Source organism: Silene latifolia, chromosome 3 (genome assembly GCF_048544455.1).
Source record: "Silene latifolia isolate original U9 population chromosome 3, ASM4854445v1, whole genome shotgun sequence".
Taxonomy (NCBI): Eukaryota; Viridiplantae; Streptophyta; class Magnoliopsida; order Caryophyllales; family Caryophyllaceae; genus Silene; species Silene latifolia.
The window spans coordinates 109,359,294-109,380,003 of NC_133528.1; the positions used below are offsets into that span (position 1 = coordinate 109,359,294).

Sequence of the window (20,710 nt, forward strand, 5' to 3'; positions counted from 1 at the left end):
ACTAAGGGTCCTGTTACTGAGCCTTCTATGCCTAGAAGGATGTTGACTAGATTGATGAGGGGGGATAATGCTGAAAGGAGGCTGTTTACTCCTGGTGGATTGTCTTTTATGGAGTCATTGACTCTTTCTCTCTAAAAATCTAAAGCAGGATTGATGGAAAGGGTTTTGTTTGAAAAAGGAGAATCTAGTAATCATCATACTGATAATGGGTAGCTTGGGGTTTTGGAATGTTCGTGGTATGAATAAAACTAGTAAGCAGAATGAAATAAAATGGTTTCTCAACCACAATAAAGTAGGTTTATTTGGTTTGTTGGAAACTAAGGTTAAGTCTATAAATTGGAATAAAGTTAGGAGTAGCCTATGTGAAGATTGGTCTGTATGCACTAATTCTAGTTGTCACAAAGGTGGAAGGATATGGTTAATTTGGGATCCTGGTATGTTTGTGGTGACTATTCAGGAGGTTACTGCTCAGTGTATTCATGCTCAGATTATGGATAGGGGAAGGAATATTTCTTTTTGGATGACTATGATCTATGGCTTGAATAAACAAGCTGAGAGAGACAGTTTATGGCAAAGTATTAGGAAGTATCATCATAGCATTAAGGGGCCTTGGATAACTTGTGGGGATTTTAATGCTGTGATGGCAATTGATGAAAGAATTGGAGGAGCACCTGTTACACTGGCTGACATTAATCCTCTCAAACAGCTGGTGCAGGGGTGTGAATTGTATGAACTTAAGGGGTGTGGATCTTTTTACACTTGGACAAATAAGCATGAAGCTGGGGATAAGGTGTATAGTAGGATTGATAGAGTTTTCACTAATGAAGACTGGTTGAATGTCTTTCCTGGAAGCTATGCAAACTTCCTTCCTGAAGGTTTATTTGATCATTGCCCATGCCTTATTAACTTTGAGGAAGCAGTTCAGAATAGGAAGATGCCTTTTAAATATTTCAATATGTGGGCTAGTGCACCTAATTTCCTGGAAACTGTTCAAAATAGCTGGGAACCTGAAGTTAGGGGCAATGCCATGTTCACTGTGGTGACAAAGCTCAAAAGATTGAAGCAAGATCTGAAGACATTGAACAAGGATCAATTTAGTGACATTGAGAATCTTACTCGTGTTGCTGAGTTGTCATTGGAGCAGTATCAAACTTTGCTTAGGGAGGATCCTCTTAATGAGAGGGTGTGTCAGGCTGAGAATGAGTGTGCCAAAGAGGTCAGGCTTTTACAACAGGCTAGGACAGACTACCTGCAGCAGAAAGCCAAAATTTCTTGGGCTTTAGATGGTGATGAAAACTCTACTGTTTTTCATTCCAGTATTAAAAAGAGGAGGAGGAAAAACAAAGTTTTCCAGGTGAAGGACATGGGGGGCAAGTTGTGCTCAAAAAATGAAGAGATAAAGCAGGCGTTTGAGGAGTTTTATATTTCTCTGTTGGGCACCTCTCGGCCAGTATCTCAGGTGAACAAGAAGATTGTCCAGTCAGGGCCTTGCCTTACAATGCACCACTGTGAGGTCTTGATGGAGCCTGTTACTGGAGAGGAGATTAGAGGAGCTATTTTCTCCATTCCAGGGACTAAGGCCCCTGGTCTAGATGGCTACAGCAGTCAGTTTTTCAAAGATTGTTGGCCCATTGTGGGGAAGGAGGTTATAGCAGCTGTTCAGAATGTGTTCAGGTCAGGGCAATTACTTAGGCAGTGTAATAATACTATCCTCACTCTTGTGCCTAAAGTAGAGATTCCTGAGTCAGTATCACAGTTTCACCCTATAGCTTGCTGTAGTACTATATACAAGTGTGTTTCCAAGGTGATTTGCAACAGGCTGAGTAAAGTGCTCCCTGATATTGTCAACCCTTCCCAGAGTGCCTTTGTTAAGGGGAGAGATATTGTGGGCAATATACTTATTTGCCAGGACCTCATCAGGTTATATAAGAGGAAAAATTGTTCACCCAGAATGTTGATGAAGCTAGATCTTCAAAAGGCGTATGATAGTATTGAGTGGGTTTTTGTGGAGGGGATGTTGAGAGCACTAAAGTTCCCTCAGCATATAATAACTTTGTTGATGAATTGCATTACAACCCCATCCTTCTCTATTGCTTTAAATGGGGAGGTTTTTGGGTTTTTCCCAGGCAAGCGTGGATTGAGGCAGGGAGACCCCTTATCCCCCTTGATTTTTACCCTATGCCTAGAGTACCTGAGCAGAACTTTGATGGTAATCCAGAGGCATCCAAAGTTCAGGTTTCACCCCCTTTGCAAAAGAATTGAGCTATCCCACTTATGTTTTGCAGATGATTTGATTCTTTTTTGCAAAGGAGAAAGGGCTTCTATTGAATTGTTGTTGCAAGCCTTCAATTTCTTTTCCAAGGCTTCTGGTTTGAAAATGAATAAGGGGAAATCTAATTATTATTGCAATGGGATGGATGCTTGGCTGGTTCAAGAGATAGGAAGGGCAACTGGCATGAAATTGGATACTGTTCCCTTTAAGTATCTGGGGGTGACAGTATCACCTAAGAGATTATCAATCCTGGATTGTACTAGGTTGGTTGATAATGTTGTGGATAGGATAAGAGGTATGGGGGCAAAGCATCTTTCTTATGCTGGCAGAATGGTTATGATTAGGGCTGTTCTCAGTACTCTTCACAATTATTGGGCTCGTATATTCATTCTCCCCAAAACTGTGCTGAAAAAGATTGACTCAATTTGTAGAGAGTACCTTTGGCATGGGCACCATGATAGTTCTAGTCCAGCTTTAGTTGCTTGGGATCGTGTGTGTAGGCCTAAGAGGCAAGGAGGGAGTGGATTACATAATTTGATGATCTGGAATATGGCAGCAGTGGCAAAGTATGTGTGGTGGATTGCGACAAAAGCTGATCACTTGTGGGTTAAGTGGGTGCATGCAATTTATATCAAAGGCAGGAATTGGAAGGATTATGAACCAACCTCTAATTCGAGCTGGGCTTGGAGAAAGATCTGTCAGATAAAAACTACATTCAAGGAACTCATACAGCCTGGTTCTGGAGTGATTGTTGTTTATTCTACTGCTTTGGGATATACCTGGTTACAAGGTCAGGATGCTGGTTGTGCGTGGTACCCATGGATCCTTAATACGTGGGTGGTCCCTAAACATGGCTTTATTAGCTGGTTGATGGGTCATAATAGGCTACTTACTCAAGATAGACTGATGAACATGCAGATCATTCAGTCTAATTTGTGTTATCTCTGTGGTTTGCAGCAGGAAAATCATAGTCACTTATTCTTTAAGTGTGAATACAGTAGGAGATGTTGCAATTTGGTTGCGGTGTGGTGTGATGAGGTGCTACCTGATGAAGAGTGCATTCACTGGTGGTGTCAGAAACGATACAGGAGTCTCAGTAAGAAGAGGATAGTTGGGATTATTTTGGCTGGCCTGATTTATCATGTGTGGATGGCTAGAAACAAGTGCAGGGTGGAACAGGTTGTGCTTCGTCCTGAGCAGCTTGTCAAATGTGTTCAGATAGATGTTTGTAATAGAGTTAAGAAGTTTTCGACTAAGTGTCAACAGGCAAATGTTAAAATGTGGTTAGATAAAATTGTCAAGTAATGAAGGAAGTTAGTATAACTATGCCTTCTAATAGTTGTAATTGGAGATTATGATATTTTAATGAGAAGCTTACATTTTCCCAAAAAAAAAAAAAAAAAGACGGACGTCTTTCTTTGAAGACGGGCGGATTCTTCAAGACGGGCGGATTCTGTTCAATCCGCTCGGATTATGTCACAGTCAAGAAATTTCAAAATTCAGCTCAGTTCAGGACGGGCGTCTTTTCTGCAATACGCTCGGATTCTTTAAGACGGGCGGATTCTGTTCAATCCGCTCGGATTCTTCCCCTGTGTACACGGATTCAGTTCCATCCGTGCACAAAGCATTTCCCATACCATTCTTCCATTCTTTCTTCAAGTCTTGTGTTCGTCATTGTGGGGGCACTACTAAGGCATGGATAGCCTAGGTAATTGCCATCCCCACACTAAGCACTATACATCAATTGAAATCGTTAGTCCCTCCCTCACTTCTCTCAAACATGACAATTATTTTGATCAAAGTAAATAAAAATCCAAAGATGACAAAAATGCAATACAAGAATTGAAATGTAAGTTAGGGAGTTAGAAGTATTTACAAGTGGTGGTTTAGGGAGGACTCCACCAAACTCTCATTCTTGATGAGATGTCAAGGGGGCATGTTCAAGGTGTTGTTGATGTTGCTTAACACCTTGAAGAAGTAATCAAAAGCTTGTTCATTATCATGGTAGAGGTCTTCAATAGACCTTGGCCCTTTTTGTTGATCATGATCGATGGCATGTCCAATGTAGGGATTAAAAATCCCTTCAAATTCGTCGTCCCAAAGACCACAAACCTCATTAAGTTGATCATTGAAAATCTCTTGCTTAGATGGAGACAACTCTCCCAATTTCTTCTCTTGGCCAATGAGGCCATCCTCTTCTTCCTTGATTGATTTTGATGAGCTTTGCAAGCTCTCCTTCTCACAATTCACTTGCTCTTTGAATGGAGCATCTTCAATTTTCTTCTTCCATTGGAGTTCCGATTTCTTCCTTTCATCCTTTCGGCTATAATGATCAATCATGAAACATGGTTCATGCAAACGAGGAGCTCTCATAGTCTTATCAAGATTAAAAGTTATGCTTTCATCTCCCACTTCTAGAGTGAGCTCTCCATGTTTCACATCAATCACCGCACCCGCGGTATGTAGGAAAGGTCTTCCTAGGATGATTGGAATGTTGGAATCTTCCTCCATATCAACAATGACAAAGTCCACCGGGATGAAAAACTTCCCAATTCGCACGGGGACATCTTCCCATATCCCTAATGGTGTCTTCGTCGATCTATCGGCCATTTGGAGTGTGATGTTGGTGCATTTGAGCTCTCCCATCCCCAACCTTTTACTCACCGAGTACGGCATGACACTCACACTAGCCCCTAGATCACATAAGGCTTTGTTGATCGTTGTGTCGCCAATGGTACACGGTATTGAGAAGCTTCCCGGATCCTTTAACTTTGGAGGTGAACTCCCTTGAAGTATTGCACTACTCACCTTAGTGAAGGCGATAGTCTCAAGTTTCCGGATCGACTTCTTCTTTGTGAGGATATCTTTCATGTATTTCGCATAGGCCGACACGTGATTGATTAATTCCGTGAAAGGAATTGAGACTTCCAAATTCTTCACAATTTCCATGAACTTTCCAAGTTGATCATCAAATTTGGGCTTGGCTTGACGACTTGGAAAAGGAAGTCTAATCACAATGGGCTCCTTCTCCTTAGCCTTGTCTTCATTTTTCTTTGAACTTTCTTCTTTTGATGATTCTCCATCTTTGGAGTTTTGCTCAATTTCTTCCTTTTCACTAGCTTCCACAACTTCATTCTCAACTTGCTTCTTCGGTGCTTCATACCTTGTACCACTTCTCAAGTGAATGGCACTAACCGTTTCATGTCTAGGGGGATTGCTTTGAGGTGGTAATTGCCCCTTTTGTCTTTGTGAGCTTGAAGATGCTAGTTGAGTCAATTGTGTTTCCAACATCTTGGTGTGAGCTAGAATGTTGTTGATGGTGGTATCCTTTGCTTGGCTATCTTTTTGCATTTGAGTGAAAAATTCGTGTTGATTCTTTTGCATTTGGAGGACCGCTTTTTGGACATCAAAACCTTGGTCATTTTGGTGATTGTATGGATTTTGATTTTGGTAACCTTGGTTTTGATTGTAAAAGCGTCTTTGATTTTGGTTTCTCATGGGTGGTGGAGTGTATGTTGTTTGAGGGTTTTGAACATTTTGGCTTTTGTATGAGAGATTTGGATGGAATTTGGTGTTTTCATTGTAAAAGTTGGAATAAGGGGTACCACTCTTGTATGCTTGGAAAGCATTCACTTGTTCATTTGTTCCCCTACATTCACCTTGGTCATGTCCCGAAGTTCCACAATTCTCACATATCCCACTTGGGATTGATGAGGATGCCGTCATGGCATTAACATGATGTTTTGATGATTTTGAGTTTTCCTCAAGTCTAGCCATAGCTTGTTCAAACTTCAAGTTGATTGTGTCAATGTGAGCACTAAGTTGAGCACCCAATTGAGTAACGGAGTCCACTTCATGCTTTCCTCCTCTAGTAGCCTTGCGAGGTCTACTATATTGTGAGTTATGGACCGCCATTTCCTCAATCTTGTTCCATGTTTGATTGTCATCAACTTCGGTGAACATTCCATTCGATCCCATATTGAGAATGTTCCTAGAATCTTCATATAAACCATTCCAAAATTGTTGTACCAAAAACCATTCGCTAAGTCCATGGTGAGGACATGAGCGACAAATTCCCTTAAAACGCTCCCAAGCTTCATACAAAGACTCTTCATCCCTTTGCTTAAAACCCGTAATTTGAGCTCTTAGCATGTTAGTCTTTTCCGGTGGGTAGAATTTTTTGTAGAAAGCTAGAGCCAACTTCTTCCAAGAATCTATTCCAAGGGTGGCCTTATCAAGGCCCTTCAACCATTGCTTCGCGGTGCTGATTAAAGAAAAAGGAAATAAGACCCATCTAATTTGGTCTTGAGTCACGCCCGTTTGAGAGATTGCATCACAATAGTCGCAAAAGGTTTCCATATGAGAATGAGGGTCCTCACTAGGTATCCCCCCAAATTGGCTCCTCTCAACTAATTGGATAAAGGCGGACTTGGCAATAAAATTTCCGATTAGATGTTGCGGTGTAGGAGTACCATTTGGTAGATTCTCCTCGGTGGGTACGGAGTGTAACGAGAATTTAGGCATTGTAGGTGGATTTTGTGGGGTATTGTGTAATGGGTTCTCTTCTCCTTCTATTGCGAAAGGATTGACAAACTCACTAGTGGGTTGAACAACTTCACTAATACCTCTTAAATTCCTCCTAACAAGTCTCCTATTGTTCGTCAAGGTTCTTTCAATTTCACGGTCAAAAGGTAACAAATCACCTTGTAACCTTCTAGACATGCAAAATATCAAACAACTCGAAAACAATTAGAGCAAACCTTGAGGAGTTTTACTTCCCCAAGGCGAAGAAAGACACAACTAATACCAATAAAAGAAATCTAAATCAAACAAACACCGTCCCCGGCAACGGCGCCATTTTTGATGCGATCCTGCTAGGTGTTCACAAATTAAGATGTGGTCGTTGGGTCACGGTCGAATCAAAACACAATTTATAACTTCACAAACAACTCTACAATTAGTAAAGAGGCAAGTAAAGGTCGGATCCCAAGGGACGGGAGTTGAAATGAGGTTTCTATTGAAACTAGTGGTGTCTAAGGGGTGTCACAAATTGGGTTGATGTAGAAGGTTACTAAACTAAAATAGCAATGAAAATAAACTAGCAAGATGAATTAAAGGGGTGTAAACAATTGATTAAAGGCACTAGGGTGTCATGGGATCATAGGGGAATCATGGGATATGATCATACAAACATGTTCTCAAATTATAAGCAAGCAATTATTATTGTGATGGATTGAGTTGGGTTATATCTTACAATCCTAGGAAAGTTTGGGTCCCAGAGCCGAATCGATTAGATTGTACAACACCTACAAGTCGACTTAATCTTCCCTACTCAACAACATGCATGGTCTAATGAGACTCGAGTTGGGTTATGTCTTACAAGTCTCATTGAAAAGATAGAAGATGATAGTAAATGCAAGGATTCATAGGCTTAGCATTTCATCAAATATAACATGTGCATGAGTTGAGATCAAAACAAGCAAGCAAATAAAACATGAAAGCATATTAATTTAAGCATGAATCATTCCCCATGTTTGTTTCCCCTAATCACCCATTAATCCTAGCTAAGAGACTACTCACTCATTATCATGTTGATCATGCTAGCAAGGTTGTCAATCATACCAACAAAATGAAACATGATGAATAAATGAAAGTAATTAACAATAATTAAAAAGGGATTAAGAGATTATACCTACTAATGATTCCAATAATAAAGCAAAGATAAAAGAAGTACTTGAATGCTTGATTGAGAGGTTGTCAATCTCCCAACAATAACCCAAATAATCTTCAATTACCCAAAATAAAGGATGAACAAAAGAGAGATTAAAGAACTAGAACTTGGATTAAAACTTGATTAATACTTGATTACAATATTAAAGAGAGATTTGATTGATATTAACTACACTAATTATTGATAAGAAGAACATGCTCCTCTAATTAGACTAATGGGGTATTTATAGTGGAAATTAGGGAGGAAGCATTAGGGTTAACTAAGGGCTAAACTAGTAATTACACTTTTTAGATTGAGCAAGGAGGACCCGGTATTTTTCGAGAGAAGGGCTTCTTTCTTCGTAGCTTGGAGAAGACAATTCGTGCTGGAGCCGAATCCGGGCGGAATAAGGTCGGGACGGGCGGATTCTGGCGTTGGAATCCGAGCGGATCCAAGGGAATCCGGGCGGATTGTGGAGGTGGAATCCGAGCGGAATAAGGCAAAGCCGCTCGGATTGTGCTGCTGCGGGACGGACGGATTGGTGACAATCCGCTCGGATTGTCAGTCAGCAGCATATCTTCTTCTTTTCTTCCCTTTTCTTCATAAATTCCTTGGGGATTTCCTTGGGGACTCAAGGATCTTTTCTCAACATTGCTCTTCTACTATAATATGTACAAAGGCCTTCTAGTCTTGTCTCTCCTTGATGCTTGGTCATTGAATACGATCAATTTAGTCTCGTTTTGCCATGAAAATGCAAGATTCTTACTCCTTTCCTACCAAGGGATCAAAATCTCAAAGAATATGCAAAACAAAGAACTAAAGATAAGAAATGACCCAAATATGCACTAAAAAGCATGGGAACAAGTCTCTAAATTTGCTCTTGTACCCTTGCGAAGTAGAAGGAATGGCAAGCAAGTGTTAAGGGTCCCACCCACCAATCGCAGCAATTTCTTCAGGAAATGGGCAAATATCGCCTCCAGGGAACGCAAAAACATGGTAATTCGGGTCCCAATAATCAAGACAAGCATCCAAGAACGGTTTGACGACCTTGATAAGCTTCAAACTCAGCAATGATCCAAGATTATAGGCGCCCATATCATATTTCTCCGTGTTGGAAAATTCGTTGGTCCATTCTTTTAAGCGAACCTCTAAAGTATTCATGATGAAAGATTATTTTGAGAGTTTTATGTAATAAGACGAAGAAGAGACGGAAGAATTGTGTGAATAAAAGCTTCATCGACGTCTCTATTTATACTAATTCTCGTTTCCAAAAATCGCGAACAGAACCACTGGAACAAAGCGCAAAGACTGGCCGCACCTCTTCAAAGGGACGCAGCTCATGCTGCGCCTCTTCCTCAGCTTAACTTCTATGATTTTCCGCGTTGGATCTTTCCTAATTCCATGACGAATAATTTCCTATTAACGGGTTATTATTTTGGTAAATACGTGAAAGTTACAATATTTCGGGTTTCCTAACTTCCGCGGGCACGCTTTCCGAGACAACATCGACATTTTTGTCATTTTCGCACACTTGTACATTTTCATTTTAGGAAATAATTTTCATTTTTTTTAATATTTTTCATTTTAGGAAATAATTTTCATTTTTATAATTCATTTTAGAAAATAACTCTAAACTTAAATTTGTTCCATTTTTTTCATTCTTTTAATCATCTCATTTCTAACTTATAGATTTCTATTTTTTCCTTTTTTTAGGGGGTAACCCTCCCTACCGTCCGGTCACTTCCGGCAAAATTTTTGCATTTTTGCATTCTTTTGAGTCATTTGTTTTGCGCTAATTAAGGCCATATGTATGCTTTGCGTGATTTCTATGTAAATTTCGGCGGCATGACGGCGTAAACCGTCATCTACCAAACCTGTTCAAAGCTAACCTGCAAGTACAGGCAACGCAACCCAGCAGCAAAGCCACTCAGGCCATCTTATATACAACCAAAAAGGGAAATGTACAACAAATTGGGGGCTCGAGCCCCAAACAAAGTCCAGAATGTTCAAAATGAAGGTCCAAATGTGCAACTGTGCAAACTACAGCCAACAAGCAAGCAAGCAAAAACTAAACAAAACTACTGCTAGTCGCCCTCCAGCTCTGCAACCCTTGCCGCAAGAGCGGCAATCTCGGCGTCTCGAACCTCGAGCTCCCTCAACAAGCGAGCTGTCTCCTCCCGAGACTGGGTCAACTCTAGCTCCAGCTCGCGGTCCCCCTGTATACAACAAAATTGGCTCATGTCAATCGTTTCAAGAAAAGTTTGAAAATCAAAAATCAAAAATGAAACAGGCACAAGGTCCATACCTGACGGCCTCGACCACCTACAAGTGCCTCGACGGCAGTAGCTCGCAGCCGGTTGGCCACCCTCCATAACGCCAGAACCGAGACGGCGCAACCTGCATTTTCAAAAGAAGTCCTCAATAATTGAATAAACTCTATCAAATGTGTTCTTACACAAAAATTACACAAAATTAGAGGTTTACCCTCCGAATCAGATGCTGCCAGTCGTCCAGGCCAGCATCTGTCACAGCCACGTCAAAGTCAGCAGCTCGGAGATTGTCGTCCTCCCGGTCGCGTCAGTGTAATCGAGGGTCTCGGGGTACTCTGGGGGCTCGATGCCCACCGCCTCAACCTCCTGCAAAACCAAATGTTTCTCATTAATCGATGATCTTTCATCATAGTTCTCAAAAAATCAAGTAAAGAGGAAGAGTAAAGATGCTCACCACTACCGGCCAGTACGCCAACCTCCCGTAGAGGAACGCCGAGTAGTCCTCACCAGGAAGAAGGAGGGCGTCACCACTAGCGCCGCCCAAGTCGCCTCCTCTCGCCTCGAAGGCTCCTTGAACATCGTCCTAGGAGGGTCGATGGGAACCGTCAACACGTCCCGACAGCACTGACGAGCCAAGCGCTCGCCCAAGAACCACACAGGACCCATCGACGTCCTCATCAGCAGCCGGGTCGAGCTCCTAGGTCGAAGGACCTCAGCCACAAAAGGAGGCGTGTCAGCGTACTCCGCCCAAGGCCTGGGCACCCACTAGGACAAGATAAACAAAGGAATCATTCTTATGATCAATTTAAAGGCAATATAGAAGCAAATGAATATAAGATTCTTACGCTGTCTAGATGAAGAGCGTTCACGTCCCGCCGGTAGACACCGTGAGAAGAACGCTTGCTCTTCGTCTTGCACATCACCCAATCCCTCACCACGGGATAGGCCTTCTCCAGCGGCTCCGTCCTCTTGGGCGCGAGGCCCGGAAAGTAGGAGTACACCCACGCCTGTAAAGCAAGAAAGTCAATAATGATCTTTCGTGATTTGATGAAGAAAGGAATTGATTTTGGTCTAAATGAAGGTTCATACCTCCAGTAGTAGTCCAGGCCCGACAGCGCCAGGAGAAGTCCCCTTCTCCATCAACTCCGGACGAACCATGGCCCTCATGAAGCGGATGAGGACCGTAAAATCGGCAGTGACCCAGTCCCAACGCCCTAGGGAGCTCAGGTCAGAAAGGAAGGGAAGAAGCTTCGTCGACAGCCTCTCTCCCTTGTCTCCGAGGTAAATCGAAGACAGAAACCACCAGAGCCACAAACGGACCCTCTGCTCAGCTGTACAGGGAGGAGGAGCCGTCTCCCTCCCGTCAATCGTCACCAGCGCCGGGATCTTTCCCGCAAAGTAGTCTCGAACGTAGGAGTTGGGCACCAAACCCAAGATGTGATGCCCTCGGCGACAAGTTCCAGCCGATCAACCTCCTAGCCTCGGCCGAGTCCACCCTCATGGCAGTCTCCGGCCACTCCACAGCCTCAGACCCACACGGCAGACCAGAAATCATGCTGTAGTCCTCCAGAGTGACTCCTACCTCACCAAAAGGCATGTGAAACGTGAAAGTCGTATCCCAAAATCGGTTCAAGAAAGCGCGGACCAGGTTAAGGTTTGCCCGCAGCTTCCTCTTCGCGATATCCCTCCAAGCCTGCACGAAGGCACCAAACACTCCGCGCTCGATCATGGCGCGCTCCTCCGCCGACAGCCGCTCGTAGCACTCCATCGCTGTCGTGTAGCCCGAGAACGACCTGATGTTCCCGGCCTCCTATTGGGATTTGAAACAAAAGCTATCTTTAGTTTTTTGAATGAAAATTGGAAGAGATATGAACAAATGAATGAAAGAAGATGGGTGATGAGTAGTGAATTCCTATTTACCAAGCTCTTCACCGTCCTGTAGGATAGGTGACCCTCTGCAGCCCCACAAAGAAGTGCCTACTCTCCTGGTCTCGGCCCACGCGGGAGCTCCTCTCACCGACGACCTCCTCGTCCAACGTTGGCCTGTCTCGGGGCCTCCTCCTCCTCCTCAATGACCTCCTCCTCATGGATCTCGTCCCCAGCAGCCATCACCGCGGCGGTGAAGGCCTGCTCTAAAGCCTCCTCGACAACAGCAGCATCTATCTCCATGGGAGTCCTCCCAGACGTAGAAGCCTCATCACCTGCAACATTAAAGCAAATAAAGGCCGCGTCACGTGACGACGAGCCTTGGTTAAGGGATTTTCGAGCCTTTGGAAGCCCTGAAACCGCTCTTTTCTCGCCATCTTTGGCCATATTCTCACAAACCCGATCACTCATGTGGTAATTAAGGTCAAATCAAGCCTAATTTGAAGCCTAATTCTGGGTTCAAGTCGAAATTTCGGCAGCATTTCGTTATAACGGCGATTATGCCCTAGAAAAGTGTCCTGAAAAGGCTGTCACAAACCAAAATTCCGAGATTATAGGAAGTTTACCCATCATCCAAGGATCCCAAATATCAAGTTTCATCGGAAATGGACAATCCTAAGGCTATTTTCGAAGCAATTTACGGTTTAGCTATGAAACCGTCTCAAATTTACTCAAATGCTCAAAACTCAACGAAAATTCGAAACAAATACATGGGTATGTTCCTCATACTACCAATTACCCGTTTCTAGTATCAAATTCACAAGGCAAATGCATTTGGGGGAAAAGCCCCAAATTTTCGATCAATTGGGTCATAAACCCTAATTCTTTCGATCCAAAATTGAACAAATACAGAAGATTAATGCAAGAATGAGACACATATCTCGATTAGTCATGATTAATTCAAGCTTTTGGATCAAACCTTGGCGGAAATGGTTAAGATTTAAGAGAGAAATAGAGGATTTATGTTTCGAACAAATGAACACAACCCCTCTGTTTATCGTGTTTTTACGCAAAAAATACACTTTGGGGAATAGACGCAGCAGGCGCTGCGCCTCTTCCAAGAGACGCAGCTCTTGCTGCGCCTCTTCCTTGTGTTCCCTCCATACGAGTTTTCAAAAGTTCGTTATGAGTTCGTTATTTGTGGGCCCATCTTTGGTGCGCCTCTTCCCCGATGCTATTTTATCTTATTGGTCCGTTTGACGATTATCTTTCGTTCTGGCCCGCATTTTCCAAGCCAGCAGCAGACTACTACACGTTATTTATCGCTTCCAAGACCCTTGCTTATCGCAATGAGAATTTATTCTTTCACAGGTGTTTCGACACGCCTTCATTATATTTCCCCAACGAGAGTAAGCGGATAGACTTTCCCTCTCGAGACATGGAGATTAATTCCCGATTATGTTCCCCAACGAGAGTAAGCGGATATACTTTCCCTTTCGAGACGTGGAGATCAACATCAACCCCTATCTTTTCCGAAGTTTGTTCGAAGCTGAACACGAACATATTTCTCCCAGCAGTTCCCGCCCGTGTCCTGCCGCTCACAACATTTCTTGCTTTCCCTCGGAGTGCGACGAAGGTGTCGTTCTCCACAAGTTCCCAAACCAATGGAGTTCCTGTACTCGAGCCTTATTTACCCTTAAGTTGAACTTATACTCGGGCCTCCTTCCCACCGATGCTTTTTTTTAGGGCCCCATACCCTAGCACAATCTTTATATATCTTTTAGGTCTTACCCTTAGCTCCCATGCACCTCCGGAAGCATCTCGAGAAAGAAGTCTCAGGTATGGTCTCTTCTTATGGCTGGCGAGCCTCCTTACGTAGTCTAATGGACTTTAAACGACCCTCCCCGATAGTCGACAGACTCTAAAATGTTCCCGACGACAGGTCCTTGGCTCAGACCCCTTGAGCCGCCTCGCGTCGCCATAGTCGTCAGGTTGTAATCTTCGATTGACCTGATGGCTATACTTTGACTTTCGCCTTGTCCAAGCCTCAGTCAAAGTTGGGGCTCTGTAGATACCTCATTTCTGCACCTCCCGCAAACCACCCGGTGATGATTGGGCCGCATGTTTGCTACGCGGAACGATTTGTGACAGTTCGTAAGTTTATCGTCAAGTGATTGCTCAAATACTAATGTCTACCTCTTAGTTGTCATCTACGTGCCGATACGGTCGTTTTGACAGTAATTAGAGTACATTTGGAGTCCGGGTCTAAAACCGTCTTCATTTTCTGATAACTATTAAATCCCGAGTCAGAATGTTCTGGAATGTTACGGATATTTCTATTCCATATTTTATAAATATTTCACAAATCTTTATCCTTTGGTAAACAATTTCCCGTAATATTCACATAAGATATTAAGGAAAACCAAATTATTCCGTCCTACCATAACTTAAACACGGAAATCTTTCTTCCGCAGGAGGAAACCACTTGGGAATAGACGCAGAAGGTGCTGCGCCTATTCCAAGAGACGCAGTGGCTGCTGCGCCTCTTCCCAGGTCCTTTTCTGCGTGTTTTTCGTATCTTTTTCATATCTTTCCGAGATTCACTTCCAAAGACTCTCCGAAACCCTAATTCCTCCACGTGATTAGTATAAATAGGAGCCTTCGCTCCTCATATTTCTCACGCGAGTGTCCGCCCTTCTCTTCTCCCTTTGCATTCTAGACCTTTGTTCTTACTTTTTGGCGCCTACGTGCTTGAACATTCGACCACGTAAGCTCGGATCCTTCTGAGTACCAGCCTCGTTTGCATGACCGACCAATTTGACCAACTCCACATCAATCAACTTAATTAATCTAATCGTTTTCCTCTTACGAGGGCACTTTTATATTTGCATTATAGTTCGAGTCGAGCATCGCTAATCGATATCTTAGTTCGTCTCGTTTCGTCAAACATGTAAGTCTGAGGGTGTATAAATCTCTCTTTTATTACTGTTATTTACTTTTTTGTATCACTAATGTAAGGTTTATGTCGAAAATACCTCTTAAAACCGATTTCTAAAACCTCGCTTCAAAACCTCCTTTTTACGGATTTCTAGAAGACAGACCGTCAAGAAAGGACGCAGCAACTGCTGCGCCTCTTCGAAGGAGCGCAGTTCCTGCTGCGCCTCTTCGTGAGGCTGCCGTAGTTCCTGCTTCCTTTCTTCTTCCTTCGTCCTCTGTAATTCGTCAAGCTTTGTTTTGTTTCGTTTGTTCTCTTTAATTCTTCGATACAATAGTCTAATAATCTCATGTATATTATTTATCATTCATTAGCATATAATTCATCATTAAATCCGACTTAAATCCCTTATAATCCAATATTTGCGGGTTTTCGTCATTAAACTCAATTCGGGTTTTAGAGGTTCGATTCAATCAATATTGAGTCTTTGGAATTCGTCATTGACATATTTGCACCTGTTATTCATCGTTTGTTCATCACATTCATCATTAATTCGTCATGTTTAAACTAATTAATTTGTTTAGTTAATTTATATTTGTTTATACTTAATCTCATTCATCCATGTAATTAATTCGTTTGCATCCGTCTCATCCATGTTTTATTGCTTTTATGACCATCAATCATATGTAAATAACCTGATAATCACTTCCATCTGAGTCGAATATCATAATCAATCCTTAAATTAACCAATCAATATTAACGATTTGCAGTTCCGGCTTCACAGCCAGAACTCACCCTTGGAACAGACGCAACAACTGCTGCGCCTCTTCCAGAGGGCGCGGTCCTGCTGCGCCTGTTCCAGGATGATTTCTGTCTCTGAACTCCGTTCTATTCCTTGTCACTGTTCTTTGGATTTTCCCCTTCTTTTACCTTTGCTACTCGGATTTGGATCTCGCGATTGGTATCATCATTCTAATTCTATTCTTAATTCTATCCACTGCTTTAATTCTTCTTCTATTGTTTGATTCAATCTTATTTAGTTGTTATAATGTTCAATTCCAATTGTCTATTTATTATTTTTGTTAATTCTATTGCAATGAGTAACTAATTTCCCTTGCTAAGACTATAGGGGATCCGTAATATGAAGGGAGAGTAATCGATTCATTAGGTCAATGCTAGTACTGTTTTAAGTTGGTTAAATGCTACAATTAACTGTATCTTTCTAATTGAGTCGACGCAATTAGACCTATAATTCCTAGTGACCCTTGACCTGGACCGAAAGGTTGGAAAAGGTAGACTAGTAGCGAACAATAGAGTATTGCAGTGAGGACGAAAGTTAAGCTGTTTACACTTTAGGGTGAATTAAGGACCGAAAGGTGACGTTCGCTACCCCTTAGACCGTATTTGCATTGACCCGAGACCTAGATTGCCTGACCGAATGATTACGGTGAACCGGTTGTCTTAGCTATTTTCCTCTATCTGTTATCTCCTCTTTTTTAATCCTCCTTCCCTTATTCTCTTTAATTTAGCAAATCACAATTATAAACCCCCAACTTGGTTACTTGACGAACTTAGATTTAGCTGACAATTTCCTACCTCTCTGTGGATTCGACCCGACTTCCCTAGCTATATTAGTTAGAGCCAGTTGGTATTTTTGACAGGTACGCGACAGACGTGTCAAATTTTGGCGCCGTTGCCGGGGAGGTGGCGCATATTTGGTGCTTTAATTAAGTTTGTCTCTCGTCTCAGGGAATTTATTCCTTGAGACCGATCTCATTTTTTTTGCAAAGTTTGATCAGCTGCAGGTAACTTTTGCCTCGGAAGTTTATTTGCAAGATGCCTACGATTACAGAGCATACAGAGCCATGTGGTAGATGTGGCGAGGAAGGGCACGATCTTTATGAATGCACGGCAAGTGTAGAGCGCGCCCTTGCATATAAGAAATACAAGCAGGGAGTTCCCTTCTCCCAGTTGTATGAAGAAATCAAGAATGATTCTACCCCTTCTACGCCAGTACCACAACCGGTCTCTCCCTCTGCAAGAGAAGAAATTGCCGAGTTGAAATCCATTATGATGAGTATGTCGGAGAAATCCGAAACGGTTATATCGGAATTGAAAGAACAAGTCGCGCAGTTGACACACGCGACGGATCAAGCCAAGTTTCTTCCAATTTGCGATCCAGCCAGTGCGATGAATTTTCAAAATGACCTTATTCATGAAGAAGACGAGGTTTTGACAGCTGATGATGACTCAGATGATGATCTAGACGAGTTTTTGCAGGAAATACTTGCTGCGTGTGCTGTAAACACTCGATCGAGTGACTCTTCTACTCGATCGAGCGGTTCTAATCGTCCAGTAACTCGATCGAGTGAAAATGGTGCTCGATCGAAAGGTGCAGAATTCCAAGACGGTCGATCGAGTGACACTACTACTCGATCGAGCAACTATGCTGAAGAAATCACTCGATCGAGTGAAGAACAAGGTCGATCGACTGATAAAAGTACTCGATCGAGTACTTCAAGTGGCGGAAATCACTACAACAAATCATCACTTGCGCCACGAATTATGCCACGGGAACTCATAATTCGTGGCTAAATTTTGCTTAGCCACGGGAAAAACTTATTCATTATTTTGGAAAAAAATTTATGCCACGGGATAACTTTTCCCGTGGCAAAAAGTCACTTCCGCCACGAATTAGGCTACACCCGTGGCAAATAATCATTTTAGCCACGGCCTATGTCACACCCGTGGCGAAATTTTATTTAGTCACGAATTGTTCCGTGGCAAATATTTTTTTAGCCACGAACAAACAAACACCCGTGGCGAGTATCTTTTCCGACTTAAATCTGAATGAAATTTAATCAAATATAATAATATGAAAATACATTTGAATATAAAAAGTTAGAAACACTTTGATTAATTTAATTATTATTTTTTATTGTTTTATTTACTTTAATAAAAAATTTTAAAATTATATAAACTTATATGCAAGCAAAGAAAAGTTTATCATCTAATTTTTTGATTTTTTACAGATCACATTTATGTTTTGTAGATTTTTCAAAATATTGATAATTTTAAAAAAAATTATTTTAATATATACTCTGTTTATTAAAGTCGTGAATTTCTTTTACTTTTTTAAATTAAACTTTATAATCTTGAATAACAATCTTAAATGATCGTATCACATTTAAAGATATAGCATATCAAATTGAATAAAAAAGTTATTTACCATCTATCTTTGAAAATCCAAAATTAATATATTGTTAAACTATTTCATTCAAAATTTTATTTCCAACTTTGTTTGTAGGATATTTATAAAAAAATTTGAATTTGATATAAAATTTACGGAAATTTCCCATGGTACCCTCGAACTTTGCCAGATTATGCATGGTACCCCTTATTTTAAGTTTCTACATATGTTGCCCTTGTGTTTACCTTTTTCATTCCCATAGTACTCTTTGGGGAAATTTTGTCATAACGGCGTTACTCCTATAAGTAATTTGATGAGTAATTGTGTATGTTATGTTGTTATTGTTATATTACTTAGGTACTAAATGTTAGTTTATTAGACAAAATAAGGATTTAGGTACTATTAGATGATGAATTGATAGTGTATTAGATAACAAAAAAAGGCGTCACAAGGCATATGAGTAGCGGCGTTATGACGGAAGTTTGTCAAAGGGTATTCTGAGACTGAAAAACGTAAAGACAGGGGTACCATATGTAAAAACTTTAAAAAAAGGGTACCATATGTAATCTGTCAAAATTCGAGGGTACCGTGAAAAATTTACGTAAAATTTAACTTGCTGAGAAAAAAAATTGGGAAATTTTTTTTATTCAAAATGAGCGCATCACACAGAAAAATATATAAATAATAATAATTTAAAGTCACATGTGCAAATAATGTGAAAATTTTAAGAAAAGAAACGATAAATCATAACAAAGAGAAATCGGTTTAGGAAAATAAGCGATTCTTTTGTACAATAATCTTTTTCGTGGTTTTTGGGTAAAAAAAGTGACTATTTTTTGGTTAGTAGTGATCACTTTGGGGAAAAAAGACCTTTAATTATAAAAAGCGGTCATTATTTTACCAAAAAATGGTCTCATTTTTCATATCGCAGGTACAACGGTTATACAATAGAATTTGTGAAGAAAAATATACGAAAAAATGAGTACATGAGAAATGAAAATAAGTATGTCGATAAACAAAAGAAATAAAAAATGTTAGGAAAACACAATTAATTTTACTTTTTGGAGAAAATGGTTTACTATCTTGGGCAAAAAAAATGATGTCAAAATCATTAATCAGGAGGTTAATGTCGAAAATTTAATTGTTTCGGCAAAATAATGTTTTTTCCGCAAAAATTGTACAACATGTAACATTTATGTAATTAAATAGTACTAAAGGTAAGATTTGAAAGAAAAAAATAAACTTAAAAGGATTCAAAGTGCTAATTATATCAACAAAGGTAACATTCAATTTCGGTGGCACATCAAAATAACTCTACGGTTAAGCGTGCTCAGGTGAGAGTAGTGTTGGGATGGGTGACCTCCTGGGAAGCCTCTCCGATGCTCACAAATGCATGACTCGTGAAACGAAATAACGTTCAAATGATTCAACTTAACTAGCGAAACAATTATCTAGATTGTCACGGTTCCGTATATGATAAAATACCCATTGTGAAAAATAAATAAATTATTTTTCTTTTTATTTATTTAATTTTCATATATATTATTTGCCACGGGAATTATTTTTTCGCCACGGGAAATTTCTTTGGCCACGAGAGTTATTAGCCACGAGAGAATCCGTGGCCAAAAATTCAATAATAGCCACGTTCTTGTTTTTCCCGTGGCTATCCCTTTGCCACGGCCACTTGCGCCACGGAAGGTATTCCCGTGACAAAATGATTTAGCCACGGAAATTTAGTACTTGCACCACGAATTTAGCCGTGGCCCAAGTGCTCATTTATAGTAGTGAATTCTAATTTACTATCTAATACCGCCACCGTGTCATCTTCCCCTGCTGTGGAGACGTCACGCATTGATAAGGGTAAAGAAAAGGTTGCGGGACCACTCATCGCTACCAGGGTGCCCTTCCCAAGTCGTCTGAAGGACGCAAAGATCGAGCAACAGTACGGTAAGTTCGTGGACATCGTGAAGAACCTCCAGGTAACTGTCCCTTTTTCCGAACTTGTTACTCAGGTACCCACTTACGCTAAGTTTATGAAGGATATCGTGACGCGTAAGAGAAATTTGAGTGAATTTGAGACGATTTCATTCATGGAAGAGTCTAGTAACTTGCTGTTAAATAAGGCCCCTCCAAAAATGAAAGACCCGGGCAGCTTTTCTATTACTTGTGTCATAGGTAATACGGTTATTGATAAGGCCCTTTGCGATTTAGGTGCCAGTGTTAGTGTCATGCTCCTTCCTGTCTGCAAGAAATTGAAGATGAGTCATTTCAAGGTGACTAACATTACCCTACAGATGGCTGATAGATCGTTAGGAGACCCTTAGGTGTCTTGGAGGATGTGCCTGTGAAAATAGGCAAGCTTTACATCCCAAAGAGATTTCATTGTTTTGGATATAGCCGAGGACACCGGACCCAAATTATCTTAGGAAGACCATTCCTTTGTACAGTTGGGGCCGTTATTGATGTC

General features: G+C 41.2%; 1 non-coding gene across 1 annotated transcript; it reads left to right on the forward strand.

Moving 5' to 3' along the window:
* Window positions 1–6,317: 6,317 nt before the first annotated feature.
* Window positions 6,318–6,424, forward strand: LOC141650599 (small nucleolar RNA R71). The gene has a single exon (XR_012546622.1). It is a non-coding gene; the product is annotated as a small nucleolar RNA R71 (small nucleolar RNA).
* Window positions 6,425–20,710: the final 14,286 nt, after the last annotated feature.